At 33.0% G+C, this 17450-nt stretch overlaps 1 long non-coding RNA gene across 1 annotated transcript; it reads left to right on the top strand.

Annotated features, from left to right (window-relative positions):
• Positions 1-439: 439 nt before the first annotated feature.
• On the top strand, positions 440-12739 carry LOC132906070 (uncharacterized). Its single transcript, XR_009657932.1, has 2 exons — positions 440-1085; positions 9445-12739. It is a non-coding gene; the product is annotated as an uncharacterized LOC132906070 (long non-coding RNA).
• The last annotated feature ends 4711 nt before the right edge of the window (positions 12740-17450 follow it).

The following is a 17450-nucleotide window of genomic DNA, read 5'->3' as shown; positions in this document are numbered from 1 at the left end:
CAAGGACCACGGGAGAAAATCATTATTCACACTTTTAATGTCATCATTTTCTTTGTACTTTTTAATTTACAGATTTGATCAATTAATTTTTTGTACAACTAATTTCATATTGGAATGCGTCTCTTCACAAAGTAATATCAAAATCAGAAAACCAATGAAGACAAAGTTATCGTGTCTCCTCCTCATGTATTCTTCAATTACCACATACTTCTTAAACGATCGTTTAAACATGTAATCAACCGTTCGATCGACTCCATCCTTCGAATTCCTGCAACCCACCTATCACCCCTCCATCTTTGTACATCATTTAACTTCAATTTCGTCGCCAAACGCTAAATGAAACGAAAGTTGTTAATCGATTTCTCGCTGCTGCTAACGCCTTTAAATCGTAGCCAACTAAACCTCGCTTGTCTATAAAGGTATAGACAGAGGACAACGATCAGTTGGGTACCGGTGCTCACCTCGTTTATCTAACCTAAACACCGGGATTAATCGCATAAATTCCCGTGGTTGTCAGAAATTCTATTTATCGAGCGGTGGGCGTTATCCTGGTCCCGACATAAATACGTTCTTTTATTTCCCCGGAGAGATCCGGAGAGGATGCTGGGACGCTATTCGAAAACTGTAGTCCTCTCACGATCAAACCAGTTCTCCGAGTTGAGGTGATCACCGGCTGCCTCAGATTAATCCCTTCCCCCTTGTCATTCCCAGCCCCTCGTCCACCATTCTGGGAACTGATGACATGCCTACGGCCAGACGATGCCACTCCACCTTTTTCCTCATGTGCTTTCCACCTCCTTTGCCTGCCAGATCCTTACGTACATTCACGTAGATTAACTTTTGATACGAGACCTCCTCAGTCTACGCTGAGACCTCGATTCGTACGCGCGAGCTGGGACACGTTGTACGCTTTCGGGTATCAAATTTCTATTAGTGACAGCGAATTACTTTAGTCTACAGTGTAAGTTTTGGAGCGAGACAGAGTACTCGCGCAGCTGCAAAGTCGACGAACAAGTAGCCAGCCAGAGAACAAAAGATCGGCCCAGCACTGGTGCGCCAACAGGGGGGAAAATAAACGAGCAAACGTGAGTGCAAAGTAATCGTTAATCTTGTTGCCACGGCAAGAGACCGTGCTGGGTGTAAGTTTCATCTAAATTATGTAAAATGTCCCGCGTTCCAATAGAGCACGCTTTAACGTCGTAGCCTCTTCGTTGTCTTCGCAAACGTGGCTTTAGATAAAATTTGACTTCTGATTATTTTATCCGGCTGTCGAATTTTGGCAGTGGTTGAAAGTTCTATTAAAACATGCGTGAAAACCAGTTCGATATGTAGAAAATTAACGATTTTCCTTTCGATATGTGTGTAAGAAACTTGTGGTTGTTGCTAGTTTTATGTGAATTCTTTCTTGGAGTTTCCCGGATTTTGCTAGTTTCGTAGGAATACAAAATGGTTACAAAATTAGTGTTCCTTCTATGTGACATCGGTTGATTTGCTTGTGGTTATTTTCGGTGCTATGTGTATTCTTTTGATTTTTAGACATTCTCTAGGGTTCTCAAAGTGGTTGATCAATTTTTGTAGGGATATATGGTAATTGAAGATTAGTGGTGCTTTAGAAATAATTTAAACGTGATGAAAACTTTTAATATCTTTTTATACGGAATAAAAAGTTGTGCATACTATATATAAAACTAAACGTCCGATTTAAAAGAATCACGATGTTACATTTTTTACATGTATTAACGTATAATTTATCAATAATTTGATCAAATAGATCAATTAATTTTGCTTTACGTTATACCTTCTTATTTACAAGAATTTCTAGGATATCTACTTATTTACAGAAAAAATTACCATTTACATAATTCAGCAACTTCTGCAAAAAGTAATTTTATTGCTAAAAGAAGCGGCTTGCAGTGTATTAAGTCAATCGATAATATTAATTGCAACGCATGAGTAGCAACGCATTTATATGACGCGAAAGAGTGCTTCGTGATGCTTTGAAACTCGTCGTGATCGATGCAATGCCGACTCGCGTTACACTCGATGGAAAATACGGACTGATACGCTAACAAGCATGATGCATTATTCGTGGCTTATGTGAATTTAGATCGGGTTACTTTCTATTCTACCGTGAGCAACGATGGTTGATTGTTAGCCGTTGCTATCGTACTGTCAACTCTGCACAAAGTTAGTTTTAATTTCTCGATTCTCGCGTAATTTATGGACATTCTGATACATTGGAAATTTATGCAATCGTGCATTGCGATACAATGAGATTCGCCAAGTGACACGTGAGAGAAGATAATGAATGTGCGTGTTTTTCATTATTTCACGACATAATCACTATCTCGTTTTCAGTTGAAAATGAGAAATGGGGTTAAAATCGGATTTTAATAAACAATTCGCAGTTAAGAAAGTTAATTGAAATTTAAATGTTCCGCATTATATACAGAATGTTTTAAAATGTGGTTGAACTTGGTTTTATAGTTTAGGCGAAAATGGATCTTGAAGTTTGGCAAGTTTCCTATACGGATAGAACTTGTTCGTTTGTTCTCTTAACGCGTGTGGTCAGCGCTTTGAACATCTAATTTAAAGGATTTCCAAACAAAGCGAATATAATGCAAAATCGACAGTTTGTACGACGAATTAACACATCTTCCTCAGTTACCAAGTTCAAGAAAAATGAAGGTACAAGGACAAATAGTTCTTTTTCTTATATATATATATATATGTATATCGCAGTTGTAAATTTTTCTTTGTAATAAAATTCTAGTACCATTATTAACGAAATGCAAACGCACATTATAAAGGTTTTATTTCTTCGCATAACCACATCGTGGAGTTGTATTTAAAAATTACGATAGGCATAGATTCCAACAGCGAATATTCGCGAGTCAGCGTGACAAGTAGAATGAATTGTTTCGAAAGCCGTTACGCGCTTGTAACGAATACCCTTCGCAACGATTTTCAGGGCGAGGAATCCCCCGAAAAAGGACCAGAAGAATCGTCCTCGAGCGAATTCCCGTCTTCGTGCTAGAGTTACAATTAATTGCTATCTACACGCAATAAATCGCGAGTTAGCGAGCGTACCAGCACAATGATAATGTAAAAGCCCAGGAGTACTCTATCTTCTTGGAAGCGTCTGTCATTGTATCGTCCAGGAAAGTTGAAAACTTACTCCTAAAATTATTGCCACTCCTACACCTGGGCGAGCCATTTACACGCTGCTTCCACTCTGTGTTTCATACGACGAATTTCAGATTTTTCCTAGAGATATCGTACTCTGTTCCTGTTAAAAGTTTTGTTCAACTTGAAACCTATATTTATGGTAAAAACACATATTCTTGCCATGTATAAAACGACTATGCTACAACTTTGTAGAAAGTAAGCTATAAGTATAAAGAAGACAGATTACTGTGAGGACGTATGAAATTAGTAATTCAACTAGTTTTATCTAAATTCAGAATCTTTCAGTATAATCACTTATCAATCATTCAACTCGTCCGAAATATTCCATCTGTCCAAACGTTTAACACGTTCAATCTACTTAAACCATTTCAACTGAACCTAACTTATCTAGTTAAGTTTAACCCAAGCTCTTCTAACTAACCCACGTCTAATCCCAGACCTAACCTACTGAATCTGCCTACCTAGCTCTAGCAACACCAAGCTCAATCCCTAACGTATTCCACATATTCGATCTAAACTTAGTTTAATGTTTAATGTTTGTAACTTTATAATTTGTTTTCACTTTGTCAGAATTTATCATTATTCTCGCCAGTAGCACGATGTAACTTCTCCATTGAAAATATAACTGAGGTAGTTGAGCTGTCCTTAATAGTATGCTATTCTATTATAGTAACTTATGGTACCTACCTACCTAGTTTCTCGTACAATATACATAATATCCGATATGTTGCATTGATGTACTCATGATATTAGTATCTGAATATAGATATTTGTCTGACGAACAACATCCTTATCTACTTTCGTTCGATCAAGCGTGTTGATGGTGTTGAAGAAGATGAACCTATCGCATTACATCTTCTTTCACCAAAAAAATTGTTTTTTATATTTTATTTAAACTTCTCCATTATTTTCAACATTTTATACTAGATTATAGTCTACATAAGGCATCGTATCAGTTATTTACATTTTATATAACGGATGTGTAAATGCTCCTTGATCTTTCGTACAAACATAGAAACTTCTTGATCGCGATAAAGTTGCGATGAAGAGAATGAAAAGGGGAAGCGAGATTACGCGGAGTTTTGGGAAAGTATCGCGCCGATAGGAAGAGCGTGTTTGCTTCTGTTATCGCCGCGATTCGTGAAATTTTCTTGGTGGTAAGGGATTATTTGTCCGGTGGGAAGTTTGGATTTAATTTTCCATCCAGAACAATGCCGTGCGCGGCGCAATGGTATTCGAGATTCGCGCTTGATTCGTTGATTCGAAGCTTCGTATTCTCTCCTACCTCGTATTCACGATAAAAATGATATGCTTTGTTCTCGTGCTTTCGTCAGTGACCAGGGTTTAAAAAAAAAAGACCGCTGCGAAATCTGAGTTTAACAGGAAACTACACCCTCGACCGTGCAGCATAAATTTTTATGACGAACTGTAAAAGTATAGAAGCTCCACGCTCGAAGTAAACTCTGCTATAGTAACAGAGATTAAATCTTCCGCTATTCTATGGCTATTCGCGTCGCGAAAATTAAGATACGTTTACACTCTGTAGTAAAACACTCCGTTATGCAGTAATTTATATTGGAATCTCACACGCTTTAGGCGTTTGTACGCTTGTGTGGATATTTTGTACCTTTTAAAACTTGTTACCAGAATTCGATACAATTGAACTATATTAATATATGATGAATAATTGAACAGATTATATAAATATATACTCTTGCGTAACGGTAGGAAGTTTAGTAATAAACTATAGGAAATTTTACAAGTAGATTTTATAAATTATAAATCATCTGATTATCCCATTTCACGTACAATTATAAACCTACAATTTTTAATTTGTTAAATCATTATTATTGTCATTAATTTCTATTATAATAATTTATTAACTATCGATGTTAATAAATTACATCTTACATATTAGACGTTGTATTACACACAGATTTTCTACCAAATAAATAAATGTAATTAATAAAACAGACAAATATAATTCTATAAAAATAAATAACGTAGACCTGCGGAGACCTCATAAAATTCAGATGAAAGACGTTCTTCGACAATGATGTAAGACACTGAATATTCATGTGCAGTTTGTCTGTCCCAAATTAGCAGCAATCTCATTAATAAATTCACTGTGATGAAAAATAGAAATACCTACACGTTTATCTCAATAGACGAGAAATTCTTTTCATACGTTGATGGTTGGTGAATATTTTATACGTTTGCAATATTTTCCAACTCTATTTCATCGTTATCAACACTCGATAGATAAGATGTACGTAATTAAACATTTAAGAAAATGCGATAGAATATTTTTCTTTCTATTTACTTTTTAGGTTTTATAACAGTGTTGTATAATGTATTACGTATAACGATACTTTGAACTTTACGAAATTGGAAACACCTTTGAATTATAATACGTTCATTTAATAATGAGCGTTCGCTGTAAGTTGAAGAGCTATTATAATGTCGTGACTCCGGTAGATCTGCATCAAAACAGCACAAAGTCTAGATTTACGCGTCGCAGATCGAGAGAGGTGCGGCGAGCGAACTGTGAAATTACAAATACCCTTAGGAATTACAATGTTGCCCGTTGCCATCATTATGGCATACGCGATCTCCGCTTGTTTTTAGTAAAACGTTCATTAGTATCGCTTGAAGCTATTCGAACGAACAAAGTTGTTCCCGTTTCCGTATGAAAATTCCCGGTCGACGTCCTAACAAGAATTTGTGTTTCAATGATGGGAAAACGAGAACTAATTTGAGAAATGAATTTGTGTAAGGATCGTCAAAGCGTATAGAATGCCGCATTTATTGGCACGTCGCTATTCTGATGTGAATTTTTGATCATTTTTACAAGATGATATCTTTATTGTTTTCATTGTTAAAACTCTAATCTTTGATTTATGGAAATTGTTCATAAACGTATTTATTATGAACGTAATTATTACGATATCGTAGGTTATTAGTCACTCGATTGGAATTACAAATTCGTCTCATCCCCTGTTTTTGCGACCAGGTTTTCAGGACAGAGATAGGAAGAAAAAACAATATCATATATAAACACTGCTCTACTGCGACTTAAATCCAAATTATAAATTATAGTACCAAAAAAAAAAAAAAAAATGTAATTACTACACATAATTTTGTATGGCTATGTCGTACCGTCACGTATCGGTACTTTTGCCTAATCCACTTCACAACCGAAATTCATTGTTTATTGTGAATTCCATGCATATGTAATAATCATTCTGGGTCAATAAACGTTATAAAAAAAAAACAAGTTCGTCTCATAACTAGTACGAAATATATACTTACTATTCATACTCATTTTTAACTTAGTGCTATTATACTGTAGAACGAAATATCTGCAGAATTTTAATGCATATTGGAAAAATATATAGTTTCAAGCAAGAAATTATCCGATGTGTATAAATAAAAAATAATATCATTTAAATTGTTAGAAGTAATTGCATCTATTATTCATATTTTCGGTAAAAGGTACATTTTCATAACTGCATGGTACTATTTTTAAAAATATTATTAAATGTCAATCTATGAGATTAAGTGCTCTGCAATTATTTTAAATAACCTCTTAGCCGGAGAATAGTTCCCTACCCATGTTGAAATACGAAATGGTAATTAGTACCACATGACATTATGTCGTGACGAACTATATCGTTATATCCGATACACTTGTTTACCAGACATGACAAAATATTTCGTCTTACACGCCTTAAGAGGTTAATATCATACATTAATTTAATTAGTGTTTGACAGAAGAGTATTTTTCACACTGATATATCGAAAAATTAATCTGCATGACACAGTCCCCAAAGAACAATATTTGAGTGAAAATATAAAATCCACCTTATAATTTAATTTCTTGAACGAACATAAAATAATTATTCGTCCAAAAGTCATTTCAACCGAATGGTTCTTTAATGCAGGATTTTTTCTTCTATCGTAAGCTTTCATAAAGGCGAAGAGAACGTTCCGTTTTCCTCGGCAGAAGAGTATGTTACTACTTTGTATCACTTCGACTACCGTATTTCTGCTGAAGCATTAGACAAATAGGAGAGAAGCTACAACTGTAATCTATCGATGCAATTCGATGATAAGTAGATTGTAGATATTTGTGCATTTAAAGTAGGTCAAAGTGTGCATAAATAAAATACAAGATGCATGAAACATGAAGGTATAATTTTTATTATTTCGTCTTTGTTTCCAGAATAAAATCAATATAAGGATTTTTTAGATAGAATAATACATTCATTGTAAATAAGTTCTGAAAAGCGTAGTTTTGAAGGAAAATACGTGTTTGACGATTCATAAATTGTGAAATGCGTAAAAGCATTGTTCACGGAAATTAATCCTCGCAATTTAATGATTAGCATCAATTTTATTTTCGTATTATTCAAAGATATGAATATTCCATAAAATTTATTCCACGTAACATCAACGGCAGAAACAATATAAATACATAAACGTTTATTCGGTGACATCGCGAAGCCTGATAAAACGCTTACTTTAAAATTGAATAATAAAATTTATCAGTCGAAACTGGAAGTCGATTGAAAATTTAATTTCGACTCAAATGAAAACCATGATCACAAATTGTAACAACAATACCGCGTACACTACTATTTGCGAAGCCGGAAACACGACCGCGATACACAACGATGCATAATTAAAGTGGCTTCACAGCGTATTGCACAAATCAGTTTTTAATTATTTCTTAAACGACAAGCAATTGCTCGCGAAACTCAGGCAATATTTATAAATTTGTTGAACGATTTCTTTCAGGTTTAATTCATACTTACATTTTACAAACTGCTACGAGCAATCGTAATTTCCAGAAGATTAAATTTTTAATTGTATTTTAGGTTTGGTTGTTTAGGAGGCTGCATCCGTGGATTATAAAAACAGCTATTATTTGAAAATGAATCGCTTTGAGAATGGTTATTTCGATACACTAACATTTTTGCGATTATTCTTTTATAATTTGCTTAAATCTAGTCGTGAAATATTTCTTTGATGATTTATTCATATTTATATCTGCGAAATTTTTACGTGTAACCAAAATTAGTTGAAAATGATATCTTCCATCACATTTAGACGTGTTTAATAGTTTCGTTAATATATACTTCGATGTTGATGGAATGAAGTTGATTTTGTGGATTGTAAAAATAGCTGTTGCCTGAAAATGAGTTACACTACATTCGATACATAAACATGTATAACTTCTGCAACCAATTACGGCTCTTGTAATTTTGCTAAATACAACTGTAATATGTTAATATATGCAAAATTTCAAGTTTCACGCTGCTCTTCTGTCGATAAATTAATACCTGATTTTACATTTAAATTAACGATTTATTTTAGTATTTAATAAAAATCCTGATTAGTTACTTTATATTTTGCATTTAATATATTATGTTATTTAACTATTAAATAAAAGCATTAGTATTTAATAAAAATTTCTGAACCGGCATTGGAAACGTATAAATTATTGTCACGCGAATACAAAATCTTGTGATATAAAATCAAAAATTGGTTTAAGTAGAAACGAGTATGCTGTCAGATGTATTATAAAATTAGTTGTCGAAAGGATATTAATCTCGAACCAACCGAAAGAAATTACGTCAACCAAAATTATAGTGTGATATTCTCGACTTATTTATAAGAAGTGAAGTATTGAATTAATTGATTATAGACTTAATGTCAAGAGGAGGAGGTTAAACAACGAATTATTCAGAGTGCTATAAATGTAGAATACCTTGATTGCCTAAAAAAGGATCGTAGCCTTTACGTTAAAAATAGATACGTTCTTTTGAAACGGGAATTCTAGTTAGTAGCTCTTGTTAGAACGAAATTATAATACTTAAATACATAAACTTAATCTTCTGCTTATCTATTACTTTATTTCAATAATATCAACCCAAAAATGATTAATTTCCATAATACGAGTACAACACTGTCACAAGCGTTAGAACGTCAATTTATATTTAACAGAGGCTGACTGTCTTTTATTGTTTTTATTTTCTATTTGTTTTCTTCTGCATCTTTTGTTACATCAGTATCATTTATGTTTTATAATGTTTATAATGTTTCAGGAAGTATTTCAAGAATATTTCAAGAATATAAAATAAAGTAAAATTTGTTGAATATATTCTTAGCGCTAAATATCTTGATACTTATGGCAAAAAATGTATGTTTAACATGTCAGAAAAATATCGTAGTCGCTTCTTATTTTTTCAGGATCTAGAGAAGTGCACAGCGGTATTATTAACTAAAGATGCGTTTGCTGCTAGCGATCGTAGTTCTAAGTTTCTGGATTTCGTGCGTTCGTGCCTATCCTGCGAACGGTATGATCAAGAATAATCTGAATCGGGACTCCATCTACTTTCCCGACCAAGCAGAATACCTACGGCATTCCATGAAATGTTCTAAGAACGAGATTTTGTGGCCATTTTATGGATATATTCGTCGGTGTTACAGAGAAGGTGAACAAGGTCCCTGCAATATCGGCAGAATTTTGGTCTTTGATAAGAAACACTTGAAACCTGTTTGCAAAGAGACGACATTGAAATAAACAACCGAGGGTTACAGATACTGCTCTTACCGATTCGACGGAATTCTATCAAAGATGTCAGCATGAATACAGTAGTTGCGCTTCATATACTTGGAATATTCGAGTTTATAATTCTGTTTTTTTGGTATAGAGTTACGATAACTCATTTTACATATTCACATTTTGTATTTGTATTCATACTATATATTGTATATTTATAATATATATACAATATAATAAACAAAATGATTTAACTTCATTCAATTTTAACTCTTATTTCATTTATAAAGAGAAAGTAACTTTGTGATATGTCTGACTGCATAGTATACTGGACTAATTTAATATGATACGTCAATATGGAATGTTTGGCAATATGTAAAATTCAACATATTTGCAGAATTATAAATTATTTCAGAAATTCTAACATCGATTGATTTGTCACATAACTTCAGTAATTTATTTACGTAGTTGGATATATTCATGTACGTGTAACTTACTCCTTCATTTGTTCATATGTATATTTAATATTTTCCATGGTTCTATAGTAGTATCTCTTTTGTACTGTATCAATAATAAAACGTTGAAAAATAAAATTTGTTGTGAATTAAATTCGCCACCAATTTCGTTTTCAAATTAATAACGATTAATAGCGAAATAAAGAATATGCCAAACAATTGGAATAATTTAATTAGTATTATAACAAAGGAACTCCTACGTTATTCCCCTATTTTAGCGAAATATTTGTATTTTTTGTTTTTGTTATAAAACTATATTCATGGTAAAGGAATTATAAAAAAGTACAAAAAGGAAGAAATACAAAAATATAATGAAATTAAACAGTTGGGTAAAATATTAGTCGGTTATTTCGTTTTTGTGAAAAAATTAAATGATACAGAGATATATTTGATAACAAACGACAACGGTATATTTTTTATCTTTTTCTGATCAATTTTCATTCAATCCATCAAAGTACATCGAATACACGTTCGACCTGGATACACGGATGGAGAATCCAAAAAACCTTTAATAAGAAAAACTTGGTTCGATACTTACCTGTCTATTCTTTGTTTACCCTTTTGTAAAATTATATTCAAATTATCAGATGTTTGTATCTTGTCAACCTTATTTGAAAACAATAGGAGCAAATAGCTAAGTTCATACAAAAAATCAAAATTTATTTGATTAGACAAAAAAAGATTCGGCTTCTTATTTTTATAAAAATAATAATTTACAAATATAGTAATGTGTAGTGTTTTAGAAGATGCTCTATTATAGTGTGATATAAATTGTACATTTTTATATAATTGGAGTTATTATAATATCATAGTTATGTTTGGAAAAATATTTACAAGTTTTAGTAATTTTTAATGTATATTCGAACAAATCTATATATTTACCGGTGTTTTCACTATTTCAATCATTTTTGCTACATTGGAAAGCTGCCATTTGCCATTAACGTATCCGTATGCAAAAAATTATTACAGGATATCCCTCATTAGTATCCATCTTTTTCAATGAATGCATATTAAAAAATTCTATATTGTTACATTCTTGTCATTTATCATGAGATAATCAACCGTAGATAATCATAATACTTCCTGAAATATGCTCGAGTTGATCTAAATGCATCAAAATGTTACAAATTAACTTATAAATGTAATTTTCTTTCTTGAAATGTATTGTTTTAACATAACATTAAAAATAATGGAATATAGAATATAAACTATTTGAACCAATTAAACAATTGCCCTTTCAGTATTTGTCAAACGAATCATATAGATCATATATATTAGACCAGACATTTTGTGCAAGAGTTAATTGGCTACATTTAATAGTATACTTAAACTATCACTATCAGCGTGCACTTAAATTATTACCTGATACATTACTATACATAACTTACATCTTATTTCAAATATACGTTGTTTACAATTTCCACCTTGATTAACTACTTCCTAACAATCTTTTCTTCACTGGAAAAACTAATTTTTTAATATTTCCAATACTTCTGTATACGTATGCAAATAAATATGTTTTTTCAGTTGACGCTCATTCTTTAAAATTTCTTTTCTTCATTTCCTTGTTTTCGCGATGCATACGTGCTTCGAATCGCAAGTTGTCTACGATTCACTCTATTTTAAGAATGATTGCAACCGGATAATAGGCACGATAATCTCATCGGGCTTTCGATCTTGAGTGTGGTACGCGTACAAACAAGATACAATCGAGTTTACTCTGCAGAATCCCCTAGCGCACTTCTCTATTGAGAGACACCAATACCCACGGTGTAATATAGCCTGATCGAAATGTACTTTCTTCCCTGGCATTGGTAATTGCTTGCTTACGGCAACTACATATTTCTAACTGCGTTTCTCTAATTATTGAGTAATTCGGGAAAGTAAATCAGGGATTCCATGTCTGCAAACCATATGATATCTCGTATACATTATATACTATTTCATTGAATGACAATAAAGAAACGGAAGATGAAGTAGTATCAGTAGGAAGTAACTAAAAGTATATATATATACATCCTACAGTATTAGGTAATGAAGTTTAACAATTTGATCGCATTTATCGAAACAACAGTATATTCCCATTCCAATCTTGTTACGATATTTATGACATTCTTATACAAAATAACGTGAACAATTGATTAAAAAGAATTCGTTTTCTTAAAGTATATATAAAAAGAATATATATAAAGTATATATAAAATATATATAAGGAACCTAGAACCTATACCTAGAGACAGAACTAATTTAAATATCATTTTATATTTAATTATCATAATATATTGTTGGTAATAATTTATATTTAATAAGGAAGCAGAGAAACGAACTTATTGCTACTATTTATAAAACGCTCCAAAATTAGTCCTTTGCGTGCACAATGTAGTTAATGTTTCTGGAAATGTCAAATATTCCTCCAAGTGTCTATCTTTTTCTTAAAATAAATTATCTGGTTCGCTTTAGAATGAAACACGCAACAATGATGAGTAAATGATCATTTTTTATTTGAAGATTGATGAATCAATAAAATTAAATTCAGAGTTATTATACTATAATTTACATATTTGTACATTTATAGCTATATCTAAATATAAAGAATATCATGTAAATTTTAACGTGGAAAATTTTTTCTCCTTTCAGTTATTTTGTTATTCTCATTCTGTATGGAACGAGAATACGTCAATGACATAAGCGAGCTATCACGGTTCAATGTGCGTGCGTCATGATTAACCGTGACTGGCGCTCGGTCTGATCACATAAGGGGTTAAACTACTGTAGTAAGAGTCTTATGAAACAGTACATGTTAAGATAAATTCATGTATTTTAAAGCAGACATAATTAAAGCGTTCTAGCTTAAATTAAACTATTCTAACCATATGTATTTAAATTTTCATTTGCAAATAAAAATGAAAGCTATTAAAGTTATATGTACGCACTTTAACATTTCATATTTCCGTGAGTATTAGAGACACGTTCACTTGTATGAATGATATAACTATTAATTCTAGAACTACTACGAAATTAAAGCCAAAATATTCTGTTACTTGAGCAACTACGAGTTCTTCTCTCTTTTATAGAAATTTACGTATTTATCGTTATTAAACTAAATTAAATATCAAACATTTCTTTGGTAAATTTCAGAATTACAATTTTTAATCTCTCTTTCAGTAGCAAGCAATACATAAACAATTGCCTTTATCCAAAAATTTTCTTTTAACCCTGCTGTTCTCTACACCTGTTTCACATGATCCAAATAAAAATTACATTTTAATAAATATTGCATTTCAGTTGATATTACTAAAGTACGAATACCGTATAAATATTTCGTTTGTGTTATTCGATATATATTTTGTATTTCTATAAAAGTTTGTATATTTAAAATAATTTATATATTTGTAAATTTCACTACTTTATGTGTATGTTATACTTTTCGTTTAAAAACTTGAAAAAAGATATCGTCTAAGGATACAAGGGTGAAAGATAAGCGAAAAAAGACAATAGGGTTGAATTTGTAATGAATTAACAAATTCCTTCAACGCTAATTGGCTGTATTATTAATAATTTCCTACTTGTTGCATCACCGTATGTTACAACAATATATATTTAATAGAATTTAATTTCCTCCAAAAATACATCAAAGTACATACACGTTACTTCATTTTCATTTTCCCGGCCAGCAGCGTACACGAAAGGTTTCTCACCTCTGAGGTAGCTTCTACGTATGCGGACAATAAGAACGGGTGAGATTTCCTCTCGAGACTCGCATAATTCTCGTTACGTACCATGTATTTAAATCACGCACTGCTGTACATCATTCAGCCTGGTGAATCTCCGAGATCCAACGAGAAGCTTACAATGGACCTTGGTTCAAAATGCAACGTCCCGGCGCTTTTTCGGCTAGTGAGATTTAAATCTTTGGATTAAAAGGAGCAACAAAAAACTCTGCTGGAGATATTCTCTCTTCGCCTAGCAGGGAACTGCGATTTCTATAGTCGTTTATTCATTCGACTTGCTGCACCGGCGGTCTGTGATGGAATTTGTTTTCCGGAGGGAACTAAATCGTGTACAGATTCGCCGGCCGTGTTACGCCTGAAACAAATGTAAGCCATTGGATTACGGAAAGCGGCGGTCAAGGCGAACCGCCGGTCAGTGGCCATGCTGGACCGCTTAGCTCTTCCTTAACCCTTTTGATAGGATACTTATATATGTACATTAACGTGAGTATACGGACCTTTCTATCAATTTATGATAAATAATAGGCTGAAAAAATATATAAAATGTCCAAAGTATATGTCCAAAATCTATGATACTTGGTAAGTAAAATCATTTTCTATCTAGGCTCTATTTTCTTAATTATGAATTCTCAAAAGTATGAATTTCCATATAAATCCGCAATTTTGTAATGTAGTAAAGATATACAATGGAACTTCCTTTCTATGAGCTCCAATTATGTGAACGAAATTTTAGTAATGCTTGACTACTTGAGCTCTTATTATCTGAACGTCGCTCTACTTGTATGAACATCTAACAATAAACAGTAGGATCAGGCGTGATGTGACACTCGCTCTCACGCTTCGCAATTGCTACAAATCTGCGACATTATTATGCATTTAAGAGCAAATGTTTCTTGGAATCCCCTTATATGAACACGAACTCCGATTAACTGAACAAAAAATCATAGGTAATGGGCAGACATAGGTGGACTCCTATTATATAAACGACCTGGGTATATGAACCACTAACTTGTACCATGACAGGTTCATATAAACAGAATTCTACTGTAAAAACTTTACTGAAATGTGCACATTAATTACGAATTAACGACGATAAATAATATTTTCCTTTCATTGAATCAGTACAGAATCATTTCATCGTATAGCAAACAAATAATTAAAAGCAGTATTTAGTAGCCTTTTATGGGATTAGTAGACTATAAATTAAAATTACATATAAATTGTATCATATTATTAAAACAAGGTAATAGACAATTAAAAACAATTACATATATAATCTGATATTCGAGTCTGTTATTAAGGCGTTGAAGTCGAGATGAATCTCCGCCTCGTACAAGGATTTATGCGGTGGAGGAAAGAAGTCGGGCGTTCACAATGCGATCGTTTGTCACGGAGTGCTGTCGTCGAGCCGCTTTTTATATCCGCACGTCGGCGATGACAACACGCGGCTCAACTCGTGGGGACCGAAGTTAACGATGGAAACCTAGCCACCGATTCTTTGCACGGAACATCTGCATTCTACAAGATACCCTCCGTTTCACTGATATGATACAGAGATTCAAAGATTTATAGGGTGTTTGGCAACGGATCATCCGATCGACAAAAGACCAACCATCTGTGGAAAATGGATTTAAAATACACAGTAGAACTAACCTGATAAGTATATGATATTGTGGTGTTATTGAATTAACTTTTCGGGAATATATTGTTGATTACTATTTTTGAAGATTATAGTAAAATATAGCACATGATCTTGGTATTGTAAACGTAGTGTAATGAATTACGCTAGTACTAAATAATAATCATACACACGCTATTTTCATAATTAAAATGGGTAACGCTTTTACTGCTTTGAAGATATACACTCTGCTATTTTTTTAATTAGTAAAAATGAGAAAAACTTTTTTATATATATTGTACACGTTAGTGTAAAATTATTTTGTAGAATTATAAGTAAATTAATATTATGTTAAATGAAACCGTATTCTTAAGCAAATTATACCTATATTTCTAAACAAATTACTCACTGATCTCATATACAAACTCAACAGGATCCTATAAAATAATACGATTCAAACAATATTCTATTATTTCACATAACATTTTATATTTTCCTATATTTCACTAACAATTTTTATGCCAAGCAATAATCACAGCCCCCAAAGATTTTCGAAAAAGATTTTACGCGGTGCTTACGTATTTCTCGACTGTTTCAAATCGATTTCCATACGCCCATAAGTTTTCATGACGATACTTTATTGCAGGCTTTTCTATTCGATTTTTTATATAAAATCACTATTGGGTTATTAATTTCAGTCGTCACGAGATACTATATATATATATATATACATACGCGTAAAGATACAGTATGGTTCTGCTCGTATTTTTTACTTCTCCCGATCGCATCTATATTTCTCCGATAATCTATGATCTACACGTTCGGATGCGACATATTATTTCGCATTTATCGTGGATACTGAGATACCGTTTACCGGATACGTACGATGATTTCCATTTCTTGACTACTTCGAAAGCTGCAAACAGTCTGGAAGAACCACGAGCGAAATTATGAATAGAATTTTGTGTTTCATACCACAATATTCATAGCGACTAACAATAAGTGTGAGCGCTTAAAATCATTTGATTTATTTATTGCAAGAAAGAGATATTTCTCGTATAAATATACAGTTTTCACTAGTTTATGTCATTTACTACAACTTTTTGATTTTGAAGGAACACTTGTGTTTTTATATTTTATGTATAATAAACAGATTTGTCTTTACTCATTATCTTCCCTACGTAAAAGTAGTATTAAAATAGGTATTTGTTTATTTGTTTGTGCAACAGACATTTAATCAACAGTGCCTGTGTTAAGAAAACATCGTTAAAATCTTCACAGGATCTTTATTCCTACTTGTCCCATGAACAGACAATATCCCATATTCTACAAACGTATAGATCTCGCGGCTGATTTGAAATTCACGCACGGGGCGGCCGGTACACGTTGGAGAATCGTGTCGAAATCGAAAGACGGCAGTCGCTTACATTTTCATCTTCTTTCAATCTGTACCGCCAGCCGTCATACGTTTCTCAACATTATAAGCACCGGTGGCAGACAGTTCGGCACACGGCAAGTTAACCGGGGCTGGCTAGGCGAGGACCGCCTACAAAACGGTTGTCCGTGTCAAGTACTTATGCGCTTCTTTTTTGCTAAATACATTTCAATATCCGACGAGGGAGCAGTCCTTTCGAACGCGACACTTTGCACCACGAGAAAGAGCGACAGAAAGAGAGAGAGAGAGAGAGAGGAAAAGATACGAGCCGCGGATACGAGACGCGGCTGGATGAAGGAAAAGTGGGCGGAAAGGGGTAAAAAGGGCGACAGGAGCTGCAATATTCTTGGCTCGCATTGTACGTGTCCCATAAGTTGGCAGGCGAACTCCCTCT

The sequence above is a fragment of the Bombus pascuorum genome, chromosome 4 (genome assembly GCF_905332965.1).
Source record: "Bombus pascuorum chromosome 4, iyBomPasc1.1, whole genome shotgun sequence".
Taxonomy (NCBI): Eukaryota; Metazoa; Arthropoda; class Insecta; order Hymenoptera; family Apidae; genus Bombus; species Bombus pascuorum.
This window is presented reverse-complemented; position numbering and strand designations above follow the sequence as displayed.